This window comes from Mytilus californianus, unplaced genomic scaffold (assembly GCF_021869535.1).
Source record: "Mytilus californianus isolate M0D057914Y unplaced genomic scaffold, xbMytCali1.0.p SCAF_10, whole genome shotgun sequence".
Taxonomy (NCBI): Eukaryota; Metazoa; Mollusca; class Bivalvia; order Mytilida; family Mytilidae; genus Mytilus; species Mytilus californianus.
Genome location: NW_026262582.1, coordinates 12,690,071 through 12,701,258, shown reverse-complemented (window position 1 = coordinate 12,701,258; position 11,188 = coordinate 12,690,071).

Here is an 11,188-nt window from a genome sequence, read left to right as displayed (position 1 = left end):
TCAGTCTTCAGTTATCAATGTTGTGTTTTGTATACTGTTTTTCTTTTAGTCATTTTCTTTTGCCATGGCATTGTCATTTCCTTTCTGACTTATGAATTTAACTATCACTTTGGTACCAATCGCCTCTTTTTTTTTACTGGATATCAAACAGTTCGTTGTTTTTCTTTTTGGGTTTTTTTTCAAATTTCGTCATGCTTGGGCATTTTATGTTACGGGTTTGCTTTGCTCATTGTTAAAGGTAGTATGGACACCTGCAATTGTTTAGATATTTTTTTGGAAGGTCTATATGATAAGTTATCATATTCGCAATCAATCTTCATCTGATAACTTTCTAACAGGTAATTATTGTTTACTCTTTTTTGGCTCACCTATTTCCCAATAGTCTGCATTTTTTCCTATCATTTTGAACATTATGATATATAGATTAACACTATAAATAGCAAAAAAATTATCAGCAAGCAAGATCTACAAATAAGCCAACACGGCCAAAATCTTCAGTTGACTCGCATTAGAGTTATTGCACATTAATGATGATTTTTAGTAATACAAAAATCGTGTTTGCTTATTATCTTGAAAACGTACAGAAATAGATAGAAACTTTAAAGAGGAATAATGATCAGCAGAACAAGATCTAATGATACGTCAACATAACTGAAAATGTCAGTTAACTCTTTATACATGTTTTGCCTTTTAAAAGTGACTTTTATCCAAAGTGGCATTTGTTACAGATACAGGCGAGAGACATGAGCTCTTATGATACTCTGGTTGTTTTTAACAGCCTTATGTTTTAAAATTACTTTGTTAATCACATTCAAAGATAAGTTCACAAAGCATGCTAATCTAAAGTCATAGAAATGTATTAATAACGTAAGTTATTTTCTTCATAAACGTGTGTTAAGTTGATGATTTCTCGTATCTAAGGTAGATCGAAGAAATAAATTAGAATTGATAGAATTGTTTATACTATGCCGAAATTCGGTTTATAGCATTTTACATGTATTTTCAACGACAACAACAAAAAACAAAACAAACAAAAAATGGCCACTAAGCTTTCGTTTTAACCTACAGTTTGACAAATTTGCAAAGATCGTGTTTCGGAAAAATACTTTTGTATTGTGTAGAAAACTAAATGATAGAATTTTAAATTGAAATATGAGAATATATGTCTTTTAATGTGCTTTTAAGAAATAAAGATAGTGATTTGGGTCACTGTACTCGTTTTCTTAGAACAAAATAGGTAAATTGACTTTTCATTCCTTTATACAATTCATTTATCTTTCAGTTAGTTTTTTCTCCTTATATGGCCTTATTTAGTTGAACAAAATATGTTCAAAGATACAATATACTGTAAAATAAAATAAACGTTCGTTATAATAAGATACTTCAATTTTTCATTTTCATTCCTATCTCAAATTTGCATAATAAAGAATCGTATATGTTCTGTTATCTTACAATCAGGCACGAGGCGGAAGACCCCCAAACTTCGTTAAGAACTGTTTTCTATTTTATGTAAACAGTTTTTATGTTGTAAATGTGCAATAATTTGAATTGCAATAAATTTAAAAGGAGAACATTTTTTTTTTCTAAAAAATTTTGACGGTGAAAGAAAATAATTTCCTTGTGCATTGTTTTGTTTCGCATTACAACGAAAATTAGAACATGGAAATGTGTATTCAATAGAATGGAACAAGGATATATTAATTAAAGGGTATTTGAAAGTGACTTAACACAGGATGTATTCCTCACATCCCACATATTTAGGCATTTTAAAAATCAATATAAATAGATTAAGCGTTGTTTTTTTTATTTTCACAAGTTGGCAGGGAGGTCTGTCAATGGTAATATACATTTCAATATACTCATTTTATAATGAATTCATTGTGGTTGATGTTAATAACATGCACTCTTATCGCAATTATTTCATGCATATGCTAGACGAGAATATTCAATTCGAAAATTCCCGTCACGGTGGTAAGGTAAACAAAAATGATTAGTTATCATATATGAATCAAACCAAAAACCGGGAATAATCTCAGGTGCTCAGGTGCTCATGACGAATTAGCAGATCCTTCTGTACATGTGGCACTCATCGAGAGAAGAAAGGATCTGTTATTTTCCAAAATGACCTGTTGCATGAATAAAGTATGGTTTCATTTAGGTTTAACAGGTTTTAATTAGACTTCTTTAGATAGCAACAGTACTTCAAATCGAAGCATTTATTATTTCATTTCTTTTAAAATCATTATTATTATAATGAATATTTATAATTTCTAGATTTTTATTAAATAAATCATAACGTTTTAGATAAAATTGTAATAAAAATAGTTTCAGATCGTGTGTTGTTTAAATGGACATGAAGAAGATACCAAAGTTCTAATCTTATATGACCAACTGCGTCCAAAAGATCTGCCGTTAGTCATCCTTCAGTTAGTTCAGAAGCAATCTTACATCGAGTATCTAAATGATGAACAAGGAAGTATTGTTTTTGGGGAAAATAAAGGAAGCCTTAGTTTGATCTAGATGAACATAACAGAACATATTAGCTTAACAACTTTTTTATGCAAAAGAATATGGTATGTGTAAAAAAAGCTCAATCTTTTACGAATAAAAAATAGGCATTGACTGTTAAAGTAGCTGTCTTCTGCTTTAAAATATGATATATGTCTTATGAGTAAAGCTATATTGCTGTAAATGTTACAGCAATGTTTTACTCTTATACGTTAATATTTAGCTGTTATTATATATCTTAAATGTACAGTACAATACCATAGATTATAGAGCACCATAACTAATATATTACTGTATATAGGAGGAAATAGTAGTTTGCCGATGTTCATATCTCTTAGTTACATTAAGGAAGCTCGCTCGGATGTTTTTGAATGCGCCGCGCATATTTTGTTGCCGTATGATGTCGTAATTGTTCGTCGAATAAATAAATAGAATCAGCATTTTTAATTGTAAATATACGCATGGAATAAAATTGTATATTATTTATTTGCATATTAACATATTGCTGAAGAAAGAAATCGTCGTTATATTTTATTTTACGTCGTAAAACAATTCACTTACGTCCTTATTTATTTATGTCGTCTGGTGACAGAACAGTGTAAATGGCACGTAAGAGGGATATTTTTGATCTGAAAAACAATTAAAACGCAGAGAAAATGTATCGGCTGCACAAGTAGGTCGATGGACCCAAAATCAATTAGACAAAGAGCATTGCTACAGTTTTAGTTCGTCTGTACCTCAGGATGATCCGACGACAAACCCTGTCCGCCCTGAGGCTGAGCATGTCACACGGGATTTTCCCGATTTGTCCTTTGTCGAAATAAACGTATGTGTTTGAGGTAGCAATATACAGTTAGGAAAAAAAATAATAATTTACCCTGATAAATTTTACCATCCCCTTTTCCTTGCTTTCTTACAAATTAAGCCTACTGTTTGTGTCGTATATGTGCATATGTATGTAATCAGTCCATTCCAAAATTTCAAGTAGTTAAAATGGTTAAATAAAATTTCTTTTTGGTGTATCTATGGCAACAATCTGTTTTTAATTGCTATAAAATATTGGATAAAGGGGGGTAAAGATGTCACATATTTCCCCAAAAATTGGCCAAAAGTAGAATTTCAATCCCTTGGAGTGATTCCTTTTCTGAAACTGTTTGTAAACATTACAATAATATCTGGACCTATGGGCGGTCTGGCTATGAAAATACGGACAGTCAAACAGAAAACAGCCCATAAAACATGTCAAAAATAATCTTGATGTTCTTATAAACCCAATTTGAAGGCTAAATTAGTCATCAGCTGTATAAAAATAAATTTTATTGCACAATAACTTTCACATTTGAAAAATCCACCATGGCCAAAATGCGAAATCCTAACTGTGTGTTGCTACCTGAGACAATGATGATTGGAGGGAAGGAAGGCGGGTAGTTGTGCTCTCTGTTCTTGCAGATGGTCTGGCTGGATGTAAAATGTGCAACAACCCATTATTGTTATTACATACAACCCGTGTATCAAACTATGGTCTTGGAGCACTTTTAAAGATACCAAGTAAGAATACAGTTTGCCAGTACACAAACACGGTACCAACCGGAAAGAGACATCAACAGGTATTTGACATGAACACAAAGTTAGCCACTGGTAAGAAAATGTTCCATTTCCAATCTAAATCATAAGAAACATGTAAATACCTGGGTTCTTACTAAGGCGAGTCCATGAGTCCTGGACTCATCAAAATTTTTCTGAACTCATCATTTTCAAAACTTGTGAGTCCAAAGATGCATCAAAATTTGTAAAATCTTGTATCAACTGAGCACATACATCATCATTTTATAACAAAAGTTAAAAAATAATCTAAATTTGATGTCATTCCCTTGCTCATGGAGACTGAAATTATATCAGATCTATATCAATAAAATTTCATCTTCTTACTGCTGGACTCGCCATGGCTAAAAATGACGAGTCTCTGGACTCACCTTCAAAAATCCTTAGTTAGAACCCTGAATACATAGATAGTTACACATGAACTCATTTACCCACATATTTCAATAAGGGACTGTGTAGTATTAATCAGGAATCCGGATTCGTTCGCCCAAATTCACGTTCGCTTCCATTCTCGTTCCCCCCTTTCACATTCACATCCCACACGTTCGCACCCTTTTTAACACAGGCACTTGTTTTCTATCCATGGCAAGATCTACTATCCTTATATAATATATATAGGATGAAAAAAAGTGCCTGTGCTTTTTAAGGGTTTTGTGTTGAATAAGTTTTTACTCGTGCTTAAGGTAGTGTATTGCTATAAAATAAAGAAATTAGTCTTTTTTATTGTTTTAAAATAAAATACTTTACATCAAACACACCAAGCTAACTACTTGTATTTTGCTTTACACCAAACACATAACAATCATACCAAATTACATTTGTAAATACCAAATAACAGTAATCTCAAATAAATCACAATTAATAACTAATCATCTAATCGCAAAAAAATATTTCATTTGAAAATATCACTTACATGGTCACAGTGGGTGCAAACGTGTAGAATGCGAAGTTTTTTTTGGAGCAAACAGACCCAATATCATTTATCAGCAATATGGGACGGTGCAAATATAGACAGGACAAATACTTTTTTCATCATGTTCATATAAATAACTAGATTTTTAAAGGGGCACAAACCTTTTTTTTAAACTTTGACTTGTGGGAATTAAATATGATTAAATCAGAGAAACAAAAATTAGGACCTTTCAAAGTTATCTGAGGGAAAAAAGGGTGGGTTGAATATTACGGCAGTGCAAAAACTTTTTCACCTTTATATATCTTGGCAGGTGGTTCAAATTTTTTTTTTTTTTTTTTTTTTTGGTAGGGAAGGGGGGGCTAAATGCTGTGAATCGTGGACTCAACCTAATTGGCTTGATTATCTTATTACAACAGCATATCTCTAAAACAATAACCTAATAAATAAATGGAGTGAATATGTTGCAAATTGTTAGAGCAGAATATAGTTGAAATAACTTAAGTTATAAAAATTTTTAATGTTGACTACATTTGTATCACCATTTATTTCCGCTAATAAACTCATGTTAGGTTCCCCTATTCATTAAATATATATGAGTGTTATTGGTGTGAATTACGTAGTTTTGTGACACTTGGTGAACACATTATGTAAAAAAAAAGGTTTTAACAAGATGGTATTTCTTACAGTCAATTGATTTCTTTTGTTTGAGTCTTAAACATAATATGTCAAAGGAATTTTGTAATTTTGTTAAAATTTTGTCTGCAGTGAAAATGATTATGAGTATGGACCGTCCCGTTATGATAAAAAACCAGTTCCTATAATTACTCTAAATATCAGCACAACAATGTTAAATCTGCAAATTTGCGTAAGCAAATTTTTGTTCTCCCCTCGCCGGGATTCGAACTCATGCAATTGGGATATCGTGACAACACCGCATGCACTGTGTCCCAAGTCAGAAGCCTGTAGTTCACTTGTTGTCGTTGGTCTGTCATATTTGTTTTTTCGTAAATTGTTTTGTTATAAATGAGGCCGTTAGTTTTCTCAATTGATTTGTTTCACATTTTTCATGTCGGGGCTTTTTATAGCCGACTATACGGGATAGGTTTTTTTTCACTGGTAATGGCCATACGGTTGCCTATAATGTTTTACATCCTCTTTATTTGAACTTTGGTGGATAGTTGTCTCATTGGCAAACATACCACATCTCCTTATTTTTATAAAGCAGCCAACAATGTGGTGGTGGTATGACGTAAGTACTACACGGAAGTCCTTGAGAATGAAATTACTCATTCAACTACATTCAAGGCCGTGCGCTCCACACAGAGTCAAATGAAAATAATCATGTCACTACCACCGGTCAGCTTAAGGCCTCATCTGAAAATTTGAAAGTCCCTACTATGTATTTGCATCCTAAACTACACAAAAACCCGTTCATGTTTCGTTTCCTCCTTGCTTCTAGTAAATGTTCTACGGCTAATCTTTCTCGGCTTTTAACTAGTTCCTTTACTTCTATCACAAAAACTGGTTATTATTTTTTATAATAAAACATATGAAAATAATGGAAGTGTCATTAACTACTAGTATTTGGATGTTTTGGATCAATTACGTGCTTTTGATGATCCGTTCAATTCGGTTGACAGTTATGATTTTTCGACTCTATACATTACACTACTACATAATCGTATCGTAATTGGAGTTCGGTATTTTTGTTATTTTACTTCTTTTTATTAAACAGATGCTCTTTTATTTATTTAAATGGTCCTTTAACAAATCTGGTTGCAGATTTGTTTGCTAAAACTCATATGAAGCAGCCTTCTTCTGTAATGAAAACGGGACAAATGCTACTTTCCAGTATGTTTTTTACTGGGCCCGATTTGTTGGTGTTAGATCTTACAAAGTCTACCCGAATTATTTTACAAAGAGTTCCTCTCAAACCGGTGATACGGGCCGTCTTAAACTTGCAGTGAGGTGAGAGCTTTTTTTTTTCTTTTTTTTTTTTTTTTTTCGCTCCGTGTTGAATGCCTGACTGTGACTTTGAGATGAAGAACAGTAATAAATGCGCTGTTCCTTTGCGTTTTGTGTGTATTTTATTTTTGCTGTGCATGTACTGATTTTATGTCATGGATGGATAACCCATATCCTTTGATTTTCTATTAGATATACCTACTGGAACTGGGATGAGATGATAAAAGCTTTAAATCTAATTTTCTTCTTGACAACATATATGTACGTTTCGGCAGTTTATCGACAGGTTGTAGGTATTCCGATGGTTACCAATTGCGCCCCTTTAATAGCAGACTTTAATAACCCGACCAAAGAACAGAAAACAGCCCAAGGCCACCAACGGGTCTTCAACACAGCGAGAAAATTCCGCACCCGGAGGTGGACTTCAGCTGGCCCCTAAACAATAATGTATACATGCATTTCTCAGACTGTTTATGACGTCTTAACACTAAATCTGTTGGATAAATGATTGTTATTTAAGTCTCGGATGACATGATTTATTTATTACTGGTAATTGGCTTTGAACTAGCTCTCAGTAACTGCGAGTACTCTTATTTCTGGTGCCTAATGTTTATTGTTTTTATGCAAGTTGTTTGTTGTGCCTCGTACCGATCTTTTGGGTTAGACAATTGCAACTGATTTTTATAGTTTGTTCTTATGTTGTTCTGTAACACCATTGTCCCAGGATAGTGGAGGGTTGAGCGCTCACAAACATGTTTTTCCAAGACTTATTCCTTATGTGCCTGTCCCAAGTCAGGGACCTTTATTTCATTGTTTTTGTTCATATCTGTCATATTTGTTTTATCGTAAATTATTTTCTCATTGTTGAAGGCCGTACGGTTGCCTATAATTGCTATCATCCATTTCATTTGAACGTTGGTGGGTTGTTGTCTCATTGGCAAACATACCACATCTCCTTATTTGTACATTACTTCCCTTCTCAATTCAATATCTCCCATATGTAAATTTATTCAAATCATGCGAGAAAAAAATCCTACAACCATTTTTCGGAGAAAAAAACAAGCAATTTACTATATAGCTTTTGTTCCTCTATCTTATCATTAAAGGGCGATAACTCCGATAAAGAGTCAACTGAAGATTTTGACCATGATGGCTTATTTGTAGATCTCGTTTTGCTGTCTATTATAGTTTGCCCTTTGGGCTAGGTGAGCTAAAACGGAATAAATGTTGTTATAAAGAAAAAATAGGATAACATTTGTCTATCCTGAGAAAACATTCCTACATGTATCAATTAACCACTTCGTCCTTGATAATCTTGGCATGTGAAAGTAACTTATATCAGCTACTCCCAAAATGTCAGTAACGTCATTTTTATTGCTCTTTCCAGAAAAATTAAACAATTATCATACCTTCATTTTAAAAAATAATGTACTTTTAAATAAAAAAAATTGAGATTATGAAATCAGGAGTTGTGCAAATGTTGTAGTCTGGTCAAAAGAAACGTATCAAGCAATCGTTCATTAAATTTTTTTGAATAAGTTGTGGGTTTTGCTTTAAAACTGATTATTTATTTATGTTTACTTTCCTCTCAAATCTTCTAAAAACGAAGACAAACAGTAACCATACAAACAGTAGCCATAGAAACATTTTAAATGTATTTCAGTGAAATTTTCCGGAAATTTCATCTCATTCAGGCAAAAATTTAATCCCAGAGGTCAAATAGCATAAAAAAAATACATTTTCTATCACCTCTTGATACAGTTTCTACAATTAAATCGTCTTCATCTAATGAATTAGACCAAAAATCAAGTAAATAACACCCAAACCCCTCGCCCAAACCTTTCTCTCTTAGGGCAGTTTTAAATTGCCGAAAAAATATGCAAATTTATTTTTTTCCTTACTTAATAAATGTTTTATTATATCATTTATCATTCATAGGAAAAGTGAAGCTGTACAATGTATTATGCAACGTCGGAAATAGGATTTTTAAGAATAAATTGTAGTCTGGTTCCGTAGCCGAGAGTACACACCTCAGCCTAATAACCAAGCGATCCTGACTCAAACCCCGCAAGGATGATGATGTAAGTTGAAATATTTATTTCCCATATCAAATGACTTGAGTTGACTTGTATCTTGTCAATTTCTTTTTCCCATCTTTTGCCTTAGGTCGTCTATAGTTGTTTACGTCGTCCGTTAACATCGAATTCGTAGAGAAAAGACATCAGCGAAAGACGCAAAGCCATTGAGATTCTGACTTTTAGGTAATTTTAGGGCCAGACACCTCGAAAATGGCAATTTTGACCAAAAGCATCTAACTAAAGTTTTGCATATAAATATACCATCCACGCGTCTTAGTTGTTTAAAAGGAATACACATCTTTGTTTTTTCAAGAATGATCACGTGACCAATATGCAAATGTTTTTGCAAACATATCTAAAATGTAAAATAAGAAACTGGTGTTTATAAAAAAACTTTAGTTGATAAACCTATATAAAGTATTAAAAAAGTTACAATTGTTTAAAATTTGTTAATTTACTTTTCGTCGAAAAAAGGCAAATTTGTGGCAAACGGTAAAGAGATAAACACATGCCAACAATTTAAATAGGCAGCAGCTGAAAAACGGGACCTTGTTGATTTCTTAGCTGCACAAATTTGGGAAAAAATAACAAATTTAGTAACGAAATTGTTACTACATGAAAATGTAAAAGTCATTTCCCAAATATTGCTTTTGAAGATTTTTGGTAAAATAACACAGAGTCTTGCTTGCACTTTTTTATGAAATTATTGAGAATACATATTTCTTAATTTCTTCTGGAAATCAATAGCCTTCAGTAACTTAAAAAGAAACAAAGTAAATTTTCTTCTCTTTGAACTTTGTCAATTATCTTTTAAATTGGTGAACAACCGTCGCAGTTGATGAATGTTAGAACGACGAAATTTCTGGTATTCATACCAGGAGCCTCACAACTAATAATACAAACAATTTCTGGAATTTGAATTGGTTAAAATAAATTTCGTACGAGGACCTGGTGGCTAATCGTACGAATTGTTCGTTTGCCATATTTTTTCAGTGATAAAATTCAAATGTTTTTATTGCTGCCTTTATACTCAAAAGGGTAACAGTTACTATCAATAGCAATATCTTTTGCAAAAGAAGGGCATCAAACTTTTGAGAAAGTTGTAGGTCCATAAAAAGTACAGATTACATCGGCATGCAGCTTTAAGGACATGGAAAATTATAGAAGAACAATTTCTTATCAAACGTTATTGCATATTTCCTGAATAAGTGCTCTTTAAAACAATTAAAAACTATTAAATCCAAAATTAAGAACTTTATCACTATGAAAATAAACTTCAAATTTACACTGTTGTTTTTAATGATGGTCAGTATAATTTTTTGTGAAATTTTGATTTTCCCTTCAAGAGTTATGGATTTTTTTCATATAAAAAGGGGGAGGCAATTTTTCACATACCATATTTACCTCGAATTTATTAAATTCTACATAAACAAAAAAAAACTTGCGCCTTTTTTATATTCCTTAGTCAGCATTACTGTTATATCAATACGTCTTTATAGTTTAAAGATGTATCATTATGATATAATAATCTGTCAGGATAGCATAGTGAGGTGATAAGATAGTATGAAAAGGTGGCTCCTTATTATATCAAGATGTGATTGTAGTATACGATTTTATCGTCATAAGATAGTAATATGACAGAATAGTATATTAAAATGACAAATCAGTATGTAAAGGTAGCTCCATGTTATATCAAGATGTCTTCATAGTATAAAAGAATATGTTCATGACAAAGTAAAATGACAGAATAGTATGAATAGGTAACTCCATGTTATATAAAAACGTCTTTATAGTAAATTTATCTTAGTGATATAGCAAATTGTCAGAGTAGTATAGTCAAATTTTGTAATAGTATAGAAAATTTGCTTCATGTTATATCTTAACCCTTAATGATATGATTATCGTTATCATAAGGCAGTGTGGTGTTCCATACATACTTAATTTCTATGAAAATATCAAAGCAGAACATATCTGTCGTCATCTGCATAATGGTCAACACAATCAGGATTGCCTCTGTAAAACTGTTAAGACATCATTGTAACATCATTATAACATGACCATTTAGAGCCCCAAGAAACTGGTATATCAAATTATATATATTTATTTGAAATATTAAAAGAAG